Source organism: Ranitomeya imitator, chromosome 1 (assembly GCF_032444005.1).
Source record: "Ranitomeya imitator isolate aRanImi1 chromosome 1, aRanImi1.pri, whole genome shotgun sequence".
In the NCBI taxonomy this organism is placed as follows: domain Eukaryota; kingdom Metazoa; phylum Chordata; class Amphibia; order Anura; family Dendrobatidae; genus Ranitomeya; species Ranitomeya imitator.
In genome coordinates, this window is record NC_091282.1 from 813,186,428 (window position 1) to 813,210,520 (window position 24,093).

Here is a 24,093-nt window from a genome sequence, read left to right on the forward strand (position 1 = left end):
CACAAATGGAGCATTAGAAAGCCCGAATGGCATAACCAGGTACTCAAAATGGCCCTCGGGCGTATTAAATGCTGTTTTCCATTCATCGCCCTGTTTAATTCGCACAAGATTATACGCCCCTCGAATATCTATCTTGGTGAACCAACTAGCCCCCTTAATCCGAGCAAACAAATCAGACAGCAGCGGCAAAGGGTACTGAAATTTGACTGTGATATTATTAAGAAGGCGGTAATCAATACAAGGTCTCAAAGAGCCATCCTACTTGGCCACAAAAAGAACCCTGCTCCCAATGGTGACGACGACGGACGAATATGACCCTTCTCCAAGGATTCCTTTATATAACTCTGCATAGCGGCGTGCTCTGGCACAGATAAATTAAACAGATGGCCCTTAGGAAACTTACTACCAGGAATCAAATTAATAGCACAATCGCAATACCTATGAGGAGGTAGGGCTCCGGATTTGGGCTCTTCAAATACATCCCGGTAATCTGATAAAAACTCAGGGACTTCAGAAGGAGTGGAAGGTGAAATTGACAACAATGGAACATCACCATGTACCCCCTGACAACCCCAGCCGGACACAGACATAGATTTCCAATCTAACACTGGATTATGGACCTGTAGCCATGGCAACCCCAAAACGACCACATCATGCAGATTATGCAACACCAAAAGCGAATATCCTCCTGATGTGCAGGAGCCATGCACATGGTCAATTGAGTCCAGTACTGAGGCTTATTCTTGGCCAAAGGCGTAGCATCAATTCCTCTCAATGGAATAGGATACTGCAAGGGCCTGGCAAACTCCAAGTCCATCAAATTCAGGGCAGCGCCTGAATCCACAAATGCCATAATAGAATAGAATGACAGAGAGCAAATCAGAGTAACGGACAAAAGAAATTTAGACTGTACCGTACCAATGGTGGCAGACCTAGCGAACCGCTTAGTGCGCTTATGACAATCGGAGATAGCATGAGTGGATTCACCACAGTAAAAACACAGCCCATTCCGACATCTGTGTTCTTGCCGTTCAGCTCTGGTCAAAGTCCTATCACACTGCATAGGCTCAGGACTATGCTCAGAGAATACCGCCAGATGGTGCACAGCTTTGCGCTCACGCAAGCGCCGATCGATCTGAATGGCCAAGGACATAGACTCATTCAGACCAGCAGGCGTGGGAAATCCCACCATGACATCCTTAAGGGCTTCAGAAAGACCCTTTCTGAAAATTGCCACCAGGGCACACTCATTCCACTGAGTAAGCACAGACCACTTTCTAAACTTCTGACAGTATACCTAGGCTTCATCCTGACCCTGACACAAAGCCAGCAAGATTTCCTCTGCCTGATCCACTGAATTTGGTTCATCATAAAGTAATCCAAGCGCCAGAAAAAACGCATCAACATCACGAAATGCAGGATCTCCTGGCACAAGGGAAAATGCCCAGTCTTGAGGGTCACCACGCAACAAAGAAATAATGATTTTTACTTGTTGAACGGGGTCACCAGAGGAGCGGGGTTTCAAAGCTAGAAACAGTTTACAATTATTCTTGAAATTCAGAAACTTAGATCTATCCCCATAAAATAAATCAGGAATAGGAATTCTAGGCTCTAACATAGGATTCTGAACCACAAAATCTTGAATGTTTTGTACCCTTGCAGTGAGATGATCCAGACAAGAGGACAGACCTTGAATGTCCATATCTACACCTGTGTCCTGAACCACCCAAAGGTTTAGGGGAAAAGAAAGACAAAACACAGTGCAAAGAAAAAAAAAATGGTCTCAGAACTTCTCTTATCCCTCTATTGAGATGCATTAATACTTTGGGCCAGCTGTACTGTTATGACCTGGTGGTTAGGAGCACCCGACACGACCTGATAGTTAAACTCACACAGGACAAGCTCTGGGATGTGGAAGCTCTGCTGACCGCAGGCCCTAATCCTATCACAACAACTAGAAATAGCCGTGGAGCGTTCCTGTTGTGAATTCTGTGGCTGAGTTCACTTCTGTGGTCACAAGTGGTATTGCAGTCTCTGGGCTTCCTCCCTCAGGTGTTTTGGTGAGCTCGTTGGCTGCCTTGCTATTTAGCTCCACCTGAGTCTGTCTTCCTTGCTCCTTGTCAATGTTCCAGTGTTGGATCTGAGCTACTGCATCTTTCCTTGGGCCTGCTGCTCTGCTAGATAAGTGCTTCTAGTTTGTTTTCTGTTTTTTCTGTCCAGCTTGCTATTAACTTTTGCTGGAAGCTCTGAGAAGCAAAGGGGTGCACCGCCGTGCTGTTAGTTCGGCACGGTGGGTCTTTTTGCCCCTTTGCGTGGTTTTCGTTTTAGGGTTTTTTGTAGACTGCATAGTTCTCTTTGCTATCCTCGCTCTGTCTAGAATATCGGGCCTCACTTTGCTGAATCTATTTCATTCCTACGTTTGTCTTTTCATCTTGCTAACAGTCATTATATGTGGGGGGCTGCCTATTCCTTTGGGGTATTTCTCTGAGGTAAGTCAGGCTTGTATTTCTATCTTCAGGCTAGTCAGCTCCTCAGGCAGTGCCGAGTTGCATAGGTAGTTGATAGGCGCAATCCACTGCTGCTTATAGTTGTGTGAGGATAGATCAGGTACTGCAGTCTACAGAGATTCCACGTCTCAGAGCTCGTTCTATTGTTTTTGGTTATTGCCAGATCTCTGTATGTGCGCTGATTACTGCACGCTGTGTTGCCTGATTGCCAGCCACAACAGTACAAGGAGCCCTCCAATGATTTCCAATAGAGGGAAAAAAGAAATCCTGACATCATTTTTTTTTCTTAGCTCTGTCTTCAGTCTTTTTTTTCCCCTAGAAATTAGAGTGCTTCAGGACACAGCTGTGGACATGGATATTCAGGCTCTGTGCTCCTCAATGGATAATCTCGTTGTAAATGTACAAAAGATTCAAGATACTATTGATCAGAAATCGATGCTAGAACCAAGAATTCCGATTCCTGATTTGTTTTTTGGTGACAGAACTAAGTTCCTGAGCTTCAGAAATAATTGTAAGCTATTTTTGGCCTTGAAACCTCATTCTTCTGGTAATCCTATTCAACAGGTTTTGATTATTATTTCTTTTTTGCGCGGCGACCCACAGGACTGGGCGTTTTCTCTTGCACCAGGAGATTCTGCATTGAGTAATGTTGATGCATTTTTCCAGGCGCTGGGATTGCTTTACGATGAGCCTAATTCAGTGGATCAAGCTGAGAAAAATCTGCTGGCTTTATGCCAGGGTCAGGATGATGTAGAAGTATATTGTCAGAAATTTAGGAAATGGTCAGTACTCACTCTGTGGAATGAATCTGCACTAGCGGCTTTGTTCAGAAAGGGTCTCTCTGAAGCTCTTAAGGATGTAATGGTGGGATTTCCTATGCCTGCTGGTTTGAATGAGTCTATGTCCTTGGCCATTCAGATCGGTCGTCGCTTGCGCGAGCGTAAATCTGTGCACCATCTGGCGGTATTGTCTGAGAGTAAGCCTGAGCCTATGCAGTGCGACAGGACTATGACTAAAGTAGAACGGCACGAACACAGACGTCTGAACAGACTGTGTTTCTATTGTGGTGATTCTACTCATGCTATTTCTAATTGTCCTAAACGTACTAGGCGGTTCGATAGCTCTGCCGTTATTGGTACTGTACAGTCCAAATTCCTTTTGTCCATTACCTTAATGTGCTCTTTGTCATCATATTCTGTCATGGCGTTTGTGGATTCAGGCGCTGCCCTGAATCTGATGGATTTGGATTATGCTAAACGTTGTGGATTTTTCTTGGAGCCTTTGCGGTGTCCTATTCCGTTGAGAGGAATTGATGCTACACCTTTGGCCAAGAATAAGCCTCAGTACTGGGCCCAGCTGACCATGTGCATGGCTCCTGCACATCAGGAAGTTATTCGCTTTCTGGTACTGCATAATTTGCATGATGTGGTCGTGTTGGGGTTGCCATGGCTACAAACCCATAATCCAGTATTGGATTGGAACTCTATGTCGGTAACCAGCTGGGGTTGTCAGGGAGTACATGGTGATGTTCCATTTTTGTCTATTTCGTCATCCATTCCTTCTGACATCCCAGAGTTCTTGTCGGACTTTCAGGATGTATTTGAAGAGTCCAAGTCTGATGCCCTACCTCCGCATAGGAATTGTGATTGTGCTATCGATTTGATTCCTGGTAGTAAATTCCCTAAGGGTCGTTTATTTAATTTGTCCGTACCTGAACACACCGCTATGCGCAGTTATGTGAAGGAGTCCCTGGAGAAGGGACATATTCGCCCATCGTCGTCACCATTGGGAGCAGGGTTCTTTTTTGTAGCCAAGAAGGATGGTTCGCTAAGACCGTGTATTGATTACCGCCTTCTTAATAAGATCACTGTTAAGTTTCAGTATCCCTTGCCTTTGATTTCTGACTTGTTTGCTCGGATTAAGGGGGCTAGTTGGTTTACTAAGATTGATCTTCGTGGTGCGTATAATCTGGTGAGAATCAGGCAGGGAGATGAATGGAAAACGGCATTTAATACGCCCGAGGGTCATTTTGAGTATCTGGTGATGCCGTTCGGACTTGCCAATGCTCCATCTGTTTTTCAGTCTTTTATGCATGACATTTTCCGTGAGTATCTGGATAAATTCTTGATTGTTTACTTGGATGACATTTTGATCTTCTCAGATGATTGGGAGTCTCATGTGAAGCAAGTCAGAATGGTTTTCCAGGTACTGCGTGCTAATTCCTTGTTCGTGAAGGGATCAAAGTGTCTCTTCGGTGTGCAGAAAGTTTCATTTTTGGGGTTCATCTTTTCCCCTTCTACTATCGAGATGGATCCGGTTAAGGTTCAGGCCATCCAGGATTGGACTCAGCCGACATCTCTAAAAAGTCTGCAGAAATTCCTGGGCTTTGCTAATTTTTATCGTCGCTTCATCTGTAATTTTTCTAGCATTGCCAGACCATTGACCGATTTGACCAAGAAGGGTGCTGATTTGGTTAATTGGTCTTCTGCTGCCGTGGAAGCTTTTCAGGAGTTGAAGCGTCGTTTTTGCTGTGCCCCTGTGTTGTGTCAACCTGATGTTTCTCTTCCGTTCCAGGTCGAGGTTGATGCTTCTGAGATTGGTGCAGGGGCGGTTTTGTCACAGAGAGGTTCTGGTTGCTCAGTGTTCAAACCATGTGCTTTCTTTTCCAGGAAATTTTCTGCTGCTGAGCGTAATTATGATGTGGGCAACCGAGAGTTGCTGGCCATGAAGTGGGCATTCGAGGAGTGGCGTCATTGGCTTGAGGGTGCTAAGCATCGCGTGGTGGTTTTGACTGATCATAAGAACCTTACTTATCTTGAGTCTGCCAAGCGCTTGAATCCTAGACAGGCCCGTTGGTCGTTATTTTTTGCTCGTTTTGATTTTGTGATTTCATACCTTCCGGGCTCTAAAAATGTGAAGGCGGATGCGCTGTCTAGGAGTTTTGTACCCGACTCTCCGGGGTTATCTGAGCCGGCGAGTATCCTCAAGGAAGGAGTCATTGTGTCTGCCATCTCCCCTGATTTGCGGAGAGTGTTGCAGAAATTTCAGGCTAATAAACCTGATCGTTGTCCGGCCGAGAAACTGTTCGTCCCTGATAGGTGGACTAGTAAAGTTATCTCTGAACTTCATTGTTCGGTGCTGGCCGGTCATCCAGGAATCTTTGGTACCAGGGAGTTGGTTGCTAGATCCTTCTGGTGGCCATCTCTGTCACGGGATGTGCGTGCTTTTGTGCAGTCCTGTGGAATTTGTGCTAGGGCTAAGCCCTGCTGTTCACGTGCCAGTGGGTTGCTTTTGCCCTTGCCGGTCCCGAAGAGGCCTTGGACACATATTTCGATGGATTTCATTTCTGACCTTCCCGTTTCTCAAAAAATGTCGGTCATTTGGGTGGTCTGTGATCGCTTTTCTAAAATGGTCCATCTGGTGCCCTTGGTTAAATTGCCTTCCTCCTCTGATTTGGTGCCTTTGTTCTTCCAGCATGTGGTTCGTTTACATGGCATTCCTGAGAATATTGTTTCTGACAGAGGTTCCCAGTTTGTCTCGAGGTTCTGGCGAGCCTTTTGTGGTAGGATGGGCATTGACCTATCTTTTTCCTCGGCCTTCCATCCTCAGACTAATGGCCAGACCGAACGAACCAATCAGACCTTGGAAACATATCTGAGATGTTTTGTTTCCGCTGACCAGGATGATTGGGTGTCATTTTTGCCGTTGGCTGAGTTCGCCCTTAATAATCGGGCCAGCTCGGCTACCTTGGTCTCTCCATTTTTCTGCAATTCTGGGTTCCATCCTTGTTTCTCTTCAGGACAGGTTGAGTCTTCGGACTGTCCTGGTGTGGATTATGTGGTGGACAGGTTGCAGCAGATCTGGACTCAGGTAGTGGACAATTTGACCTTGTCCCAGGAGAAGGCTCAGCTTTTCGCTAATCGCAGACGCCGTGTGGGACCCCGACTTCGTGTTGGGGATCTGGTTTGGTTATCTTCTCGTCATATACCTATGAAGGTTTCCTCTCCTAAATTTAAACCTCGTTTTATTGGTCCGTATAGGATTTCTGAGATTCTCAATCCGGTGTCTTTTCGTCTGACCCTCCCAGACTCCTTTTCCATACATAATGTATTCCATAGGTCATTGTTGAGGAGATACGTGGCACCTATGGTTCCATCTGTGGAGCCTCCTGCCCCTGTTTTGGTGGAGGGGGAATTGGAGTATATTGTGGAGAAGATTTTGGATTCTCGTGTCTCTAGACGGAAACTCCAGTATCTGGTCAAATGGAAGGGTTATGCTCAGGAAGATAATTCCTGGGTTTTTGCCTCTGATGTCCATGCCCCAGATCTTGTTCGTGCCTTTCATGTGGCTCATCCTGGTCGGCCTGGGGGTTCTGGTGAGGGTTCGGTGACCCCTCCTCAAGGGGGGGGTACTGTTGTGAATTCTGTGGCTGAGTTCACTTCTGTGGTCACAAGTGGTATTGCAGTCTCTGGGCTTCCTCCCTCAGGTGTTTTGGTGAGCTCGTTGGCTGCCTTGCTATTTAGCTCCACCTGAGTCTGTCTTCCTTGCTCCTTGTCAATGTTCCAGTGTTGGATCTGAGCTACTGCATCTTTCCTTGGGCCTGCTGCTCTGCTAGATAAGTGCTTCTAGTTTGTTTTCTGTTTTTTCTGTCCAGCTTGCTATTAACTTTTGCTGGAAGCTCTGAGAAGCAAAGGGGTGCACCGCCGTGCTGTTAGTTCGGCACGGTGGGTCTTTTTGCCCCTTTGCGTGGTTTTCGTTTTAGGGTTTTTTGTAGACTGCATAGTTCTCTTTGCTATCCTCGCTCTGTCTAGAATATCGGGCCTCACTTTGCTGAATCTATTTCATTCCTACGTTTGTCTTTTCATCTTGCTAACAGTCATTATATGTGGGGGGCTGCCTATTCCTTTGGGGTATTTCTCTGAGGTAAGTCAGGCTTGTATTTCTATCTTCAGGCTAGTCAGCTCCTCAGGCAGTGCCGAGTTGCATAGGTAGTTGATAGGCGCAATCCACTGCTGCTTATAGTTGTGTGAGGATAGATCAGGTACTGCAGTCTACAGAGATTCCACGTCTCAGAGCTCGTTCTATTGTTTTTGGTTATTGCCAGATCTCTGTATGTGCGCTGATTACTGCACGCTGTGTTGCCTGATTGCCAGCCATAACACGTTCCTGACTCTCCCTAGACGCCTCTTCACAGCCTAAGAGCTAGCTAGCTCTAGAGAAATTCACCAAAGGAAAAGGCAGCCCCCCACATACAGTGGGGCAAAAAAGTATTTAGTCAGTCAGCAATAGTGCAAGTTCCACCACTTAAAAAGATGAGAGGCGTCTGTAATTTACATCATAGGTAGACCTCAACTATGGGAGACAAACTGAGAAAAAAAAATCCAGAAAATCACATTGTCTGTTTTTTTAACATTTTATTTGCATATTATGGTGGAAAATAAGTATTTGGTCAGAAACAAAATTTCATCTCAATACTTTGTAATATATCCTTTGTTGGCAATGACAGAGGTCAAACGTTTTCTGTAAGTCTTCACAAGGTTGCCACACACTGTTGTTGGTATGTTGGCCCATTCCTCCATGCAGATCTCCTCTAGAGCAGTGATGTTTTTGGCTTTTCGCTTGGCAGCACAGACTTTCAACTCCCTCCAAAGGTTTTCTATAGGGTTGAGATCTGGAGACTGGCTAGGCCACTCCAGGACCTTGAAATGCTTCTTACGAAGCCACTCCTTCGTTACCCTGGCGGTGTGCTTTGGATCATTGTCATGTTGAAAGACCCAGCCACGTTTCATCTTCAATGCCCTGGCTGATGGAAGGAGGGTTGCACTCAAAATCTCGCGATACATGGCCCCATTCATTCTTTCATGTACCCGGATCAGTCGTCCTGGCCCCTTTGCAGAGAAACAGCCCCAAAGCATGATATTTCCACCACCATGCTTTACAGTAGGTATGGTGTTTGATGGATGCAACTCAGTATTCTTTTTCCTCCAAACACGACAAGTTGTGTTTCTACCAAACAGTTCCAGTTTGGTTTCATCAGACCATAGGACATTCTCCCAAAACTCCTCTGGATCATCCAAATGCTCTCTAGCAAACTTCAGATGGGCCCGGACATGTACTGGCTTAAGCAGTGGGACACGTCTGGCACTGCAGGATCTGAGTCCATGGTGGCGTAGTGTGTTACTTATGGTAGGCCTTGTTACATTGGTCCCAGCTCTCTGCAGTTCATTCACTAGGTCCCCCCGCGTGGTTCTGGGATTTTTGTTCACCGTTCTTGTGATCATTCTGACCCCACGGGGTGGGATTTTGCGTGGAGCCCCAGATTGAGGGAGATTATCAGTGGTCTTGTATGTCTTCCATTTTCTAATTATTGCTCCCACTGTTGATTTCTTCACTCCAAGCTGGTTGGCTATTGCAGATTCAGTCTTCCCAGCCTGGTGCAGGGCTACAATTTTGTTTCTGGTGTCCTTTGACAGCTCTTTGGTCTTCACCATAGTGGAGTTTGGAGTCAGACTGTTTGAGGGTGTGCACAGGTGTCTTTTTATACTGATAACAAGTTTAAACAGGTGCCATTACTACAGGTAATGAGTGGAGGAAAGAGGAGACTCATAAAGAAGAAGTTACAGGTCTGTGAGAGCCAGAAATCTTGATTGTTTGTTTCTGACCAAATACTTATTTTCCACCATAATATGCAAAAAAAATGTTAAAAAAACAGACAATGTGATTTTCTGGATTTTTTTTCTCAGTTTGTCTCCCATAGTTGAGGTCTACCTATGATGTAAATTACAGACGCCTCTCATCTTTTTAAGTGGTGGAACTTGCACTATTGCTGACTGACTAAATACTTTTTTGCCCCACTGTATATTGACTGTGAGTAAAGATGAAAGTCACAAACGCAGAAATGAAACAGGTTTCAGCAAAGAGAGGCCAGACTTACTAAACAGACAGAGGATAGGAAAGGTATCTTTGCGATCAGCACAAAAAACTACAAAAGACCACGCAGAGTGTGCAAAAAGACCTCCGCACCGACTAACGGTGCGGAGATGCCACTCTGCATCCCAGAGCTTCCAGCTAGCAAGACAAAATCATGATAACCAACTGGACAAGGAAACAAAGAACAAATAATAACTATCAGGAACTTAGCTTCTGCTGGAGAAGACAGGTCACCAGAAAGATCCAAGAGCGAACTGAACCAATGCAGGAACATTGACAGCTGGCATGGAGTAATGATCTGAGTGGAGTTAAATAGAGCAGCCAACCAAATAATAAACCACGTCACCTGTGTAAGGAACCTCAGAAGCAGCAGCTTCACTCACAGCCACCAGAGGGACTCCATGGACAGAACTCGCCGAAGTACCATTCACGACCACAGGAGAGAGTTCGACAACAGAATTCACAACAGTAGCCTGCCTGTGAAACAAACTATACCGCCTGTGTATCTCACATTTCACTGCATCTAATCCAGTTGATAGTTTAGGGCCTAGGAGCAGTGTCTGCACGTCTGCAGAGTAGCCTGACTGTGAAACAAACTACACTGGCTGTGTATCTCAATTTTCACTGCATCTAATCCAGTTGATAGTTTAGGGCCTATGAGCAGTGTCTGCACGTCAGCAGAGTAGCCTGCCTGTGAAACAAACTATACCGCCTGCGTATCTCAATTTTCACTGCATCTAATCCAGTTGATAGTTTAGGGCCTAGGAGCAGTGTCTGCACGTCAGCAGAGTAGCCTGCCTGTGAAAAAAACTATACCGCCTGTGTATCTCAATTTTCACTGCATCTAATCCAGTTGATAGTTTAGGGCCTAGGAGCAGTGTCTGCACGTCAGCAGAGTAGTCTGCCTGTGAAACAAACTATACTGCCTGTGTATCTCAATTTTCACTGCATCTAATCCAGTTGATAGTTTAGGGCCTAGGAGCAGTGTCTGCATGTCAGCAGAGTAGCCTGCCGGTGAAACAAACTACACTGGCTGTGTATCTCAATTTTCACTGCATCTAATCCAGTTGATAGTTTAGGGCCTAGGAGCAGTGTCTGCACGTCAGCATAGTAGCCTGCCTGTGAAGCAAACTATACCAGCTGTGTATCTTAATTTTCACTGCATCTAATCCAGTTGATAGTTTAGGGCCTAGGAGCAGTGTCTGCACGTCAGCAGAGTTTCCTGCCTGTGAAACAAACTATACTGCCTGTGTATCTCAATTTTTACTGCATCTAATCCAGTTATTAGTTTTGGGCCTAGTACCACAGTTTGGCCACTCAGTTCTGCTCGGTTTTCATCCATCGGTTGTTGTGCCAACAACTACAGATACAGAGTTGCCAATTAGTTAAGCACTAAAATGAGTGGCAAAAGGTCTGCTGCTGGTGGAAAGGGGAATAGGCGTGTTGGAAAGGGAAAAAAAGGTTGTGTCCATGGGTAGGTGGTCAAGCAACAGTTACATTTGCAGAAGAAAGACCATCTTCCAGCCAAAGTAAGATGTCTATTTCTTTTCGTGGACAATCTGATATGATCCCTTTCATACAACCATCGCTACAAGCATCGCCAAAAATTCCAAGCAGGTGCTTGAACGGATATCAAGTGCTCGTTCAAGTGGGCTCTCCTCCATGTCAACTTCAACATCACAACTACTCCAGTCCTCAGAGTTGTCACCCCAATCGCAATTGCTTCCTCACAGCTCCTAAGTCTCCAGCTGCCCGTCTGAGCATGGGGTAACACACATGGTTGAGTCTGTAGAGCTGTTGACGCATACTATAGTCTGGGAATCAGAGGTCTGCTCCAGAGCTTCTGTGAATCCAGACGAGGACATGATCTGCACTGATGCCCAGAATCTTTGTGAGTCGGATCCAGGCCCAGATGAAGAAGGTTCTTAGCATAATGTAGACCCTCGTTCCCAAACTGTAACTCCTGTTGGTGGAGACAATGAGGAAGATGATGAGACTGAGATACTTGATTGGAACAAAAACTTGACTTTTGAGTCGGGGCAGGAAGAGGTTGGCTCTGAGGACCAAAGGCGTGACACACAGGATGATGATGACGAATTTGTAGACCCCACTTTCTGTGAACCCCCAGTCTGCCAGTCCATGAGGTCAGCAGAGGAGGTGGAGGAGGATGCTAGTGATGAGTCTGACGACGAGGTAATGGTGCGCCTTCCTGGACAGGGACGGAGTACTGGAAGCACGTGAACAACTGCATCCTCAACCCCAACTGTGCCTCAGACCAGAAGTCGTGGTGGCTCTTCAGGTCATATGGGCTCTAAGCCTTGCATAGCCTGGGCATTTATTGACATCGCCAAGGATGACCCAACTCATGTTGTCTGTAAGATTTGTCAACAAAATCTTAGTAGAGGCCAAAAAATCACTAGCTTGAGTACTTCATGCATGAACCGTCACATGGATATGAGGCATAAGTTGCAGTGGGAAGCTCACTGTGCTACAAGGCGGCCTAGTGGGCTGGGTCAACCACCGTCTGCTCATCAAGTGCATCCACATCCACTGCGGTCCCCACAGTCACACATGGTTTTGGATGCAGACCTTCCACCTCTTTTCCCGTAACAGCCAGTGTGATTGGCAGGTCTTCAGGACATTTGCACATGGAAACACCTGCTGGTGTTGAGCGCTATACGACATCGACACCACATTTTGATCAAGGCAACATAACATCTCCGCCTGCACCTTCCTCACAGACCAGCAGTTTTCCGGGGACACCCTACTCAACACTGTCTAAGCACGGCAGCCAGTCCTCAGTCCCTCAGATGTGGACAAGTAAAAGACCATTTCCTCATAGCCATGACAAAGCTAAGAGGTTGAATTTCTCCATCTGCAAGCTGTTGGCTACAGAAATGCTGCCTTTCCACCTGGTGGACAAAGAGGATTTTCGAGACCTTATGTCCTTCGCAGTGCCCCAGTACCAGGTGTCCAGTCACCACTACTTCTCAAAGAAAGCTGTGCCTGCGCTACACCAGCATGTCGCACACAACATCACCGCTTCCTTGAGAAACTCTGTGTGTGACAGGGTGCATTTCACCACAGACACTTGGACGAGTAGACATGGACAGGGGCGTTACATGTCGGTGACTGGGTAACTACGGCGACATCATTAGAAGGGGCTGCTGTCCGAGTCTTGCCATCCCCATGAGTTGCTCGTTGATCCTCTGTATCTAGAAGTTCCTCCACTGATTCTGCCTGCTCAACCTCCTCTCGGTCCTCCACCTGCACCCAAAGCCTGTCTGGTAATGCCACCCGCATTGTAACTGGGCAGAAGGAATCCTGCACAGCTCACTATGCTGTCATCAGGCAGTGTTAACATTGAAATGTCTGGGAAATGTGAGTCACACAGCTGAGGAGTTGTGGTCAGCTCTGGAGACCAAGTTCCATCAATGGTTGTCTCCACTCAACCTGCAGTCAGGGAAGGCTGTGTGTGACAATGCTGCAAACCTGGGTGCGGCCCTTCGCCGGGGCAATGTCAGACACATGCCTTGTATGGCTCACGTTTTGAACCTGGTTGTCCAGCAATTTTTATCCCACTATCCCAGACTAGATGGGCTTCTGCAGAGGGCACGGTCGCTGTGTGCTCATTTCCGCCGTTCGCATCCCGCAGCTCGACGACTTGCATCTCTACAGATGTCGTTGGGCCTGCCAGTTCACCGACTGAAATGCGATGTTCCCACATGGTGGAATTCAACTCTGCACATGTTGCAGCGACTGTGGAAGTACCGACGAGCCCTGGTGCAACACGTTATGACGTATAGCCTGGGTCAACGAGATCAAGAGGTGGGGCAAATCACGCTGTAGGAGTGGTCTCTGTTATGATAAGGTAATTCAGTACCACAATGGACATAGAGGTCAGAGCACATACAGTGACCTGACAATAACCCAAAAACATAGAACGAGCTCTGAGACGTGGGAACTCTGCTGACCGCAATCCCTAATCCTCTCCAACCACACTAGAGGCAGCCGTGGATTGCGCCTAACGCTCCCTATGCAACTCGGCACAGCCTGAGAAACTAGCTAGCCTGAAGATAGAAAATAAGCCTACCTTGCCTCAGAGAAATACCCCAAAGGAAAAGGCAGCCCCCACATATAATGACTGTGAGTTAAGATGAAAAGACAAACGTAGAGATGAAATAGATTTAGCAAAGTGAGGCCCGACTTTCTGAACAGAGCGAGGATAGGAAAGGTAACTTTGCGGTCAACACAAAACCCTACAAAAACCACGCAAAGGGGGCAAAAAGACCCTCCGTACCGAACTAACGGCACGGAGGTACACCCTCTGCGTCCCAGAGCTTCCAGCAAGCAGGAAAAAACAAATAGACAAGCTGGACAGAAAAAAAACAGCAAACAAAATAGCAAAGCGGAACTTAGCTATGCAGAGCAGCAGGCCACAGGAACGATCCAGGAGGAAACAGATCCAATACTAGAACATTGACTGGAGACCAGGATCAAAGCACTAGGTGGAGATAAATAGAGCAGCACCTAACGACTTCACCACATCACCTGAGGAAGGAAACTCAGAAGCCGCAGTACCACTTTCCTCCACCAATGGAAGCTCACAGAGAGAATCAGCCGAAGTACCACTTGTGACCACAGGAGGGAGCTCTGCCACAGAATTCACAACAGGTCTCAGATCAGGGACCTAATCACTCTTCTGCACAGTTTTGAAATAGCGACGAAGATGTTTAGTGCTGACGATGCCATTATCAGCATGACCTTTCCGGTGATTTACATGCTGGAGCACACCTTACACAGTGTTCGAAGTCAGGTGGTGGGACAAGAGGAGGAGGGGAGGAACAGGATGAGTCATATGCGGAAGGGATCATATCTCCAAGGTCAAGAAGGTTGGCAGGACCAAGGCGGCTGGCATTGGAGGCTGGGGGAGAGGGATAACCGAGGGTGCATGGTAGCAGCCAAACTGTTGAGGAAGGTGCAGGAGGCGAGGAAGAAGTGGAGAATGAACTGGTGCTGGGCATGGAAGACTCATCAGATGAGGGAGACCTTGATCAAATTTCTGTTGTGCGAGGTTGGGGGGAGAGGGCAGACGAAGGAAGCATGATTCTCATCTCACCACCACCAAGACAACAAGGACTTGGTCCTCCTGGATGCGCAAGACACATGAGTGCCTTCTTGCTGCACTACTTGCAACATGACCCTCGGATTGTCAGAATCCAAAGTAATGCCGACTACTGGGTTGCCACACTCTTAGATCCCCGGTACAAAAGCAAATTTGGTGACATAATTCCTGCCATAGAAAGGGATTCACACATGCAGGAGTATCAGCAGAGACTGTTACAGAATCTAACATCTGCTTTTCCACAAAACACCAGTGGTGCACGTAGTGAATCTCTGGGTTCTAACTTGCCAACTGTGGGACTATCGAGTCATCACTCAAACCGTAACAGTAACATTGTATCTGGTGGTAACAGCAATTTTTTCCAATCGTTTCAAGATTTTTTTAGACCATCCTTTGCAAGGCCACAGGAGACAAGAAGTCTGACGCACAGCCAACGCCTAGAGAGGATGGTACAAGAGTATCTCCAAGTTAACATCGATGCCATGACTGTGGAACTGGACCCTTCTCATTTTGGGCTTCCAATCTTGAAAAATGGCCTGAGCTCGCCACTCATGCCTTGGAGATCTTGTCGTGCCCCGCCACCAGCGTTCTCTCTGAACGTGTGTTCAGCGCTGCTGGTGGTGTGCTAACAGATAAGCGCACGTGGCTGTCTAGTGACAATGTAGACAGACTAACGTTTATCAAGATGAACAAATCCTGGATCTGCAAGGACTTTTCTACCACTGTGTCATCTTGGGAAGATTAAAAGCTTGATGATTTTTGAAAATCACCTCAACAATAGTGTTGAGTATTTCGATACCGCAAGTATCGGGTATCGGCCGATACTTGCGGTATCGGAATTCCGATACCGAGATCCGATACTTTTGTGGTATCGGGTATCGGTATCGGATCCATAGTGAGGTGTAAAATAAAGAATTAAAATAAAAAATATTGATATATTCACCTCTCCGGCGGCCCCTGGACATCACCGCGGGTAACCGGCAGGTTTCTTTGTTTAAAATGCGCGCGTTTAGGACCTGAGGAATGACGTCGCGGCTTCTGATTGGTCGGTTGCCGCCCATGTGACCGCCACGCGACCAATCAGAAGCCGCAACGTCATTCCTCAGATCCTAAATTCCTAGAATGAGCGCGTTTAGGACCTGAGGAATGACGTCGCGGCTTCTGATTGGTCGCGTGCCGCCCATGTGACGCCACGCAACCAATCAGAAGCCGCGACGTCATTCTCAGGCACTAAACTCCTCATTCTAGGAATTTAGGACCTAAACGCGCGCATTTTAAACAAAGAAACCTGCCGGTTACCCGCGGTGATGTCCAGGGGCCGCCGGAGAGGTGAATATATCAATATTTTTTATTTTAATTCTTTATTTTACACATTAATATGGATCCCAGGGGCTGAAGGAGAGTTTCCTCTCCTTCAGACCCTGGGAACCATCAGGATACCTTCCGATACTTAGTGTCCCATTGACTTGTATTGGTATCGGATATCGGTATCGGCGATATCCGATACTTTTCGGGTATCGGCCGATACTATCCGATACCGATACTTTCAAGTATCGGATGGTATCGCTCAACACACTACTCACCAACTGTTTTAAAAAACTCTGGCAAATTGATGCCACTTAAGTGGTGTCTGTGGCTGATTTTTTGGAAAAAATGGAGACTCATTCTTTAGTCCCCTTGAGTTTTACATGACGTTGCCATCGTCAATTCCAGGTGGGTGGGGTCATCAGCAGAGTTGTATACTCATACTATGGCCTGGGATTCAGAGGTCTGCTCCAAAGCTTCAGCGTCTGCTAGTCAGCAGAGTAGAGAATACAACTCACAAACATAATCAGCATGGCAAAGTTTATAAATTCACTTAATATGAGAGAGCAATTACAGGCAAATCCTAGCCTGCTGACTCCAAATGGACATAAAGAACCGGACTGGTCGCTAGCCTTACAAGTACAGAAGGGAGAGGCAATAAAGCCAGAAAAGACGACCATAAATAGTCCATATACAAGTATATACAAAAAAATACTTTATTTAGGATAATATAAAGGACAGTACAGAATAAAGATCTAAAAAGTGATGCAAACGGAAGACATCCATTGCAAAAAAATACAAGCGACAAGTGAGTGTGAATGGACACCGAGAACCCTCACATCAGATATAATATAATAGTGCTCTGCACCATGGGACAAATCCAACAATGGTCCAAATATAGGGTAGAATGTCACCATAAATGTATATCTGTATTTACAGACTACACAAGAAAAGCCTCGTAATTAGTGTTGAGCGATACCTTCCGATATCGGAAAGTATCGGTATCGGATTGGATCGGCCGATATTCAAAAAATATCGGATATCGCCGATACCGATACCCGATCCCAATGCAAGTCAATAGGACCAAAATATCGGAATTAAAATAAACCCTTTCTTTCCTTGTAGGTTCATTCTACATGAAGGAAAACAACTAAGAATAATGCAGGATGTATTTGGGGAGGTGGCGGAGATATTAAAGGCATAGAGGTTTAGCCCAATCAAATAGAATAGCATGATTTTTTTTTTTTTTAAAGACGTTCGGAGTGACAAAGATATTGACTATGTAAAATTTTTTTTATTTTGTCAGATATTGATGTTTCACTATTCCACGCCCTTCCCCTTCTTTTTTTTTCCTTTTCCCACACTTTAATCTTCATCATCATCAGCATCTTTGACATCAACTTCTTCTTCATCTTCTACCTATTTTTTTTTATTACATTCTTCATATTCATTTTATTCAACTATTATTATTATTCCTATTCTACATATTCATTTTATTCAACTGTTATTATTCTTCCTATTCTACTTCTTCATCATATTCTCATTTGTGACAGGCATTCCCGTAGTTGTTATCTATAAAAGTTTGAAGATTACACCTTCCGTTCTGCCTGTCACAAAAGTTACATTTGTCCGCGTTCAGTTTGGCCTGCAGCATCAGGCTTTATCCAGGGGCACCACGAGGAGGAACGGACTCACCCCCATACACTGCTTAGTCTTCTTCTGCATATAATTTAGATAATATCTTTTGCTCTGATATTAAGTGTTATGCTTAATGTTCTTCTGCTCTTTGTTCTGCAGCCTCTTGTTCTTCTGCTTCTCGGTCTACCATGTCGTCGTCTCCAGGGTCGTCGTCTCCAGGGTCGCCGTCTCCGCCGTCGTCTTCTCCGCCGTCGTCGTCATCGGGGTGGTCTTCAGGGTCGTCATCTCCAGGGTCGTCTTCATCTCACTGGTTGTCGTCTCTGGTGTCGTCGTCATCTTAGGGGTGGTCTTCCGGGTCGTCGACTTTAGGGTCTTCAACTTGGAAATGTAGCAGAAGGTACAAGAAGGCTGAGAAAATGCCAAGAACCAGCTGATGGAACTGGAACTCGGATGGCTACCCGAAGGTTCAAGAGCCTATGGAACTACCGAGGACCAGCTGACATTACCGGAACCCGGTTACTAAGCAGGAGGTACCCGTGCTAAAAAGCACTACCAAGGACCACCTGACGTTGGCGGAACTCGGATACCCAGAAGGAGGCACCTAAGCCAAAGGCTCTGCCCGGAACCAGCTGACGTTACTGGAACCAGGATGGGGAGCAGAAGGTACAAGAGCAAAAGACACTGCCGAGAACCAGCTGACGGTACTGGAACCCAGATGGGTAGCCGAAGGTCCAAGAGCCAATGGAACTACCGAGGACCAGCTGACGTTACTGGAACCCGGTTACTAAGCAGGAGGTACCCATGCCTGAAAGCACTACCAAGGACCACCTGACGTTGGTGGAACTTGGATACCCAGAAGGAGGCACCTAAGCCAAAGGCTCTGCCCGGAACCAGCTGACGGTACTGGAACCAGGATGGGGAGCAGAAGGTACAAGAGCAAAAGACACTGCCGAGAACCAGCTGACGGTGCTGGAACCAGGATGTGGACCAGAAGGTCCACAGGAGAGGAGAGAACAGCTAGGCCGCGAGGCAGCCGCAGTTACCGAACCCCAACAGTCCTACAGGGGGAGCTTGGCCTACTGGCACTACAGAACCAGCCTTGACTGCCAATTCACGCAGCCCACATAGGAAGCTCCTAAACTGGAGGAACCCTGGAGTTGGCTAACCCGACCACAACACGACGGGGCAACGCATAGGCGTCTCAGTGAGCTTGACAGTACCCGGAAACAGCTGACGGTGCTGGAACCAGGCTGGGCACGAGGGAGTACCCGTGACTAGGGTTGAGCGAAACGGGTCGAACATTTTCAAAAGTCGCCGACTTTTGGCGAAGTCGAGTTTCATGAAACCCGATCCGACCCCTGTGCGTGGTCGGCCATGCGGTACGCGACTTTCGCGCCAAAGTCGCGTTTCAATGATGCGAAAAGCGCCATTTCTCAGCCAATGAAGGTAAACGCAGAGTGTGGGCAGCGTGATGACATAGGTCCTGGTCCCCACCATCTTAGAGAAGGGCATTGCAGTGATTGGCTTGCTGTCTGCGGCGTCACAGGGGCTATAAAGGGGAGTTCCCGCCGACCGCCATGTTACTGCTGCTGATCTGAGCTTAGGGAGAGGTTGCTGCCGCTTCGTCAGAAGCAGGGATAGCGTTAGGCAGGGTCCATTAACCACAAAACCGCTTGTGCTGTAGCGATTTCCACTGCCCAACACCACCTTCGGTGTGCAGGGACAGTGGAAGCTCCTTTTTTTTTTTTTTTTTTCCTCAGCGCTGTAGCTCATTGGGCTGCCCTAGAAGGCTCCCTGATAGCTGCATTGCTGTGTGTACGCCGCTGTGCAAACCAACTGCTTTTTTCAAAGCACAAATCCTCTTGTTCCTTCCTTTCTGCACAGCTATCTTGTTTGTTTGTCCACACTTTTTATTTAATTTGTGCATCAGTCCACTCCTTATTGCTGCCTGCCATACCTGGCTGAGATTACTGCAGGGAGATAGTAATTGAAGGACAGTTCTTTTTTTTTTTTTTTTTGTCGGAGATTAAGATTGACATTTCTGCTAGAGTGGCATCTCTGTCTGTGTCATCTCTCACTCAGTGGGCCATAGAAAGCCTATTTATTTTTTTGCTTGATTTGGGTTCCAAAATCTACCAGAAAAAATCACAACATCAATCAGTGGGAGAAAAATATTGGCCTCAGGGCTTGTGTGCCACTCCTTACTCCTGTGTGTGCCATCTCTCACTCAGTGGGCCATAGAAAGCCTATTAATTTTTTTGCTTGATTTGGGTTCTAAATTCTACCTGAAAAAATCAATAAATCAATCAGTGGGAGATTAATATTGGCCTTTGGGCTTGTGTGCCAGTCCTAAGCGTGCCATCTCTCTCTCTCTCAGATAGTGGGCCATAGAAAGCCTATTTTTTTATTATTTTATTGGGTTTATAAATTTTCCCTGGAAAAAAAAAAAAGTGGGAGATTAATATTGGCCTCTGGGCTTGTGTGCCAGTCCTGAGCGTGCCATCTCTCTCACAAATAGTGGGCCATAGAAAGCCTATTTATTTTTTGGGTTGATTTGGGTTCATAATTCTACCTGAAAAAATCAATCAATCAATCAGTGGGAGATTAATATTGGCCTTTGGGCTTGTGTGCCAGTCCTAAGCGTGCCATCTCTCTCTCTCAGATAGTGGGCCATAGAAAGCCTATTTATTATTATTATTTTTATTGGGTTTATAAATTTTCCCTGGAAAAGTGGGAGATTAATATTGGCCTCTGGGCTTGTGTGCCAGTCCTGAGCGTGCCATCTCTCTCACAAATAGTGGGCCATAGAAAGCCTATTTATTTTTTGGGTTGATTTGGGTTCCTAATTCTACCTGAAAAAATCAATCAATCAATCAGTGGGAGAAAAATATTGGCCTCAGGGCTTGTGTGCCACTCCTTACTCCTGTGTGTGCCATCTCTCACTCAGTGGGCCATAGAAAGCCTATTAATTTTTTTGCTTGATTTGGGTTCCAAAATCTACCTGAAAAAAATCACTAAATCAATCAGTGGGAGATTAATATTGGCCTCTGGGCTTGTGTGCCACTCCTGACTCCTGTGTGCGTCATCTGTCACTCAGTGGGCCCTAGAAAGCCTATTTTTTGTTTTATTTGTTTTCTAAATTCTCCCTGAAACAATCATTTTATTTTCTTTGGTTTCTAAATTATTCCTGAAAAAAATCATTTTTTTGTATTTTTTTTTCTCTCAAGTCTCCCTGCAAAAAAAAAAAAAAAAAAAAAATCTGTGGGAGATTCATATTGCCCCTTCTGCTTGTGTGCCAGTCTTGACTCCTGGGTGTGCCATCTCTCTCTCTCTCTCTCCCCAATTGTGGGCCATAGAAAGCCTATTAATTTTTTTGCTTGATTTGGGTTCCAAAATCTACCTGAAAAAAATCACTAAATCAATCAGTGGGAGATTAATATTGGCCTCTGGGCTTGTGTGCCACTCCTGACTCCTGTGTGCGTCATCTGTCACTCAGTGGGCCCTAGAAAGCCTATTTTTGGTTTTATTTGTTTTCTAAATTCTCCCTGAAACAATCATTTTATTTTCTTTGGTTTCTAAATTATTCCTGAAAAAAATCATTTTTTTTTGTATTTTTTTTTCTCTCAAGTCTCCCTGAAAAAAAAAAAAAAAAAAAAAATCTGTGGGGGATTCATATTGCCCCTTCTGCTTGTGTGCCAGTCTTGACTCCTGGGTGTGCCATCTCTCTCTCTCCCCAATTGTGGGCCATAGAAAGCCTATTAATTTTTTTGCTTGATTTGGGTTCCAAAATCTACCTGAAAAAAATAACTAAATCAATCGGTGGGAGATTAATATTGGCCTCTGGGCTTGTGTGCCACTCCTGACTCCTGTGTGCGTCATCTGTCACTCAGTGGGCCCTAGAAAGCCTATTTTTTGTTTTATTTGTTTTCTAAATTCTCCCTGAAACAATCATTTTATTTTCTTTGGTTTCTAAATTATTCCTGAAAAAAATCATTTTTTTTGTATTTTTTTTTCTCTCAAGTCTCCCTGAAAAAAAAAAAAAAAAAAAAATCTGTGGGAGATTCATATTGCCCCTTCTGCTTGTGTGCCAGTCTTGACTCCTGGGTGTGCCATCTCTCTCTCGCTCCCCAATTGTGGGCCATAGAAAGCCTATTAATTTTTTTGCTTGATTTGGGTTCCAAAATCTACCTGAAAAAAATCACTAAATCAATCAGTGGGAGATTAATATTGGCCTCTGGGCTTGTGTGCCACTCCTGACTCCTGTGTGCGTCATCTGTCACTCAGTGGGCCCTAGAAAGCCTATTTTTTGTTTTATTTGTTTTCTAAATTCTCCCTGAAACAATCATTTTATTTTCTTTGGTTTCTAAATTATTCCTGAAAAAAATCATTATTTTGTTTGTTTTTTTTCTCTCAAGTCTCCCTGAAAAAAAAAAAAAAAAAAAAAATCTGTGGGAGATTCATATTGCCCCTTCTGCTTGTGTGCCAGTCTTGACTCCTGGGTGTGCCATCTCTCTCTCTCTCCCCAATTGTGGGCCATAGAAAGCCTATTAATTTTTTTGCTTGATTTGGGTTCCAAAATCTACCAAAAAAAATAACTAAATCAATCGGTGGGAGATTAATATTGGCCTCTGGGCTTGTGTGCCACTCCTGACTCCTGTGTGCGTCCTCTCTCACTCAGTGGGCCCTACAAAGCCTTTTTTTTTTTTTTTTTTCCTAAATTCTCCCTGAAACAATCATTTCATTTTATTTGTTTTATAAATTCTTCTGTAAAAAATAATTTTTTTTTTAATTTTTTTTTTTCTGAAGTCTCCCTTTTAAAAAAAACAAACACAAATCAGTGGGAGATAAATATTTACATTTGCGCTTCAGTGACAGTCCTGCGTGTGTGCCATCTCATTTGTTGCCAACAACAACAGAGTGTGTAACATTGTGGCTGATTTTCGTTGTGGTCTCACCCACCTGTAAAGGGGTAGCTAAATCATACTGAAGTTATAGCTCACCGTGTAAGTTGTGTGACAGCAACAAATACCGTTCGTTTGTTAACGTTTTTAAAACAATGAGGAAGTCTGGTGGAAGAGGTCGTGGCCGGGGGCGTTCATTGTCAGCTGGTAATGAGGGTAGTGGTAGTGGTGGAGCATCAGCTGGTCGTGGGAAAAAAAATATTGCACCTAAGTCTGGAGCTGTGGAGCCAGGTTCGTCGTCTGGCTACACAAGGCCTCGAACGCTCCCTTTTCTGGGAGTAGGAAAACCGCTTTTAAAGCCGGAGCAGCAAGAGCAAGTTTTGGCTTATCTTGCTGACTCAGCCTCTAGCTCTTTTGCCTCCTCTCGTGAAACTGGTAAATGTCAAAGCAGCGCGTCGTTAGTGGATGTTCACGGTCAGGGACAAGTCGCTTCCTTGTCCTCTTCAGCAAAAACAACAACAGAGAAGAATGCAGCAGGCGACACAACGGGTTACTCCATGGAGCTCTTTACACATACCGTCCCTGGCTTAGAAAGTGAAGCAGTTAACAGTCCATGCCCATTACAAGTTGAATCTGACATGGAGTGCACTGATGCACAGCCACAGCCAGACTACTATCCTGGTCCTTTGACTCAGACCACAACATTGCCATCGCAGGGTGCTGATCAAGAATCAGACCCTGATGAGACTATGTTGCCCCATCACGAACGCTATACCACCGACCGCCACGGTGACACAGACGAAGTTGCACACGAGCTACAAGAAGAGGTAATAGATGACCCAGTTCTTGACCCCGATTGGCAGCCATTGGGGGAACAGGATGCAGGCGGCAGCAGTTCTGAAGCGGAGGAGGAGGGGCCGCAGCAGGCATCAACATCGCAACAGGTTCCATCTGCCGGGCCCGTATCTTGCCCAAAACGCGTGGCAAAGCTAAAACCTGTTGGAGGACAGCGTGGCCATCCAGTTAAAGCTCAGTCTGCAATGCCTGAAAAGGTATCCGATGCTAGAAAGAGTGCAGTCTGGCATTTTTTTAAACAACATCCAATTGATCAGCGCAAAGTCATCTGTCAAAAATGTTCAACTACCTTAAGCAGAGGACAGAATCTGAAAAGTCTCAATACAAGTTGCATGCATAGACATTTAACCACCATGCATTTGCAAGCCTGGACTAACTACCAAACGTCCCTTAAGGTTGTAGCACCCTCGGCCAATGAAGCTAGTCAGCAACGCAACATCCCTTCCGGCAGTGTAGGGCCACCATTTTCCGCACCACCTGCAGTATCTGTGCAGGTTTCTTTGCCAGGCCAAAGCCGTCAGGGTCAGGGAATCACCAGTTTCGTAGTAGGAAACACTGCATCTAGGGCACCGGTGGCAACAATACCATCTCCCACCGTCTCTCAGTCTGCCATGTCCACCGGCACCCCCGCTAGTTCCACGATCTCCAGCTCTCCAGTCCAGCTCACCCTACATGAGACTATGGTTAGAAAAAGGAAGTACTTAGCCTCGCATCCTCGTACACAGGGTTTGAACGCACACATAGCTAGACTAATCTCGTTAGAGATGATGCCCTACCGGTTAGTTGAAAGCGAAGCTTTCAAAGCCCTGATGGACTACGCTGTACCACGCTA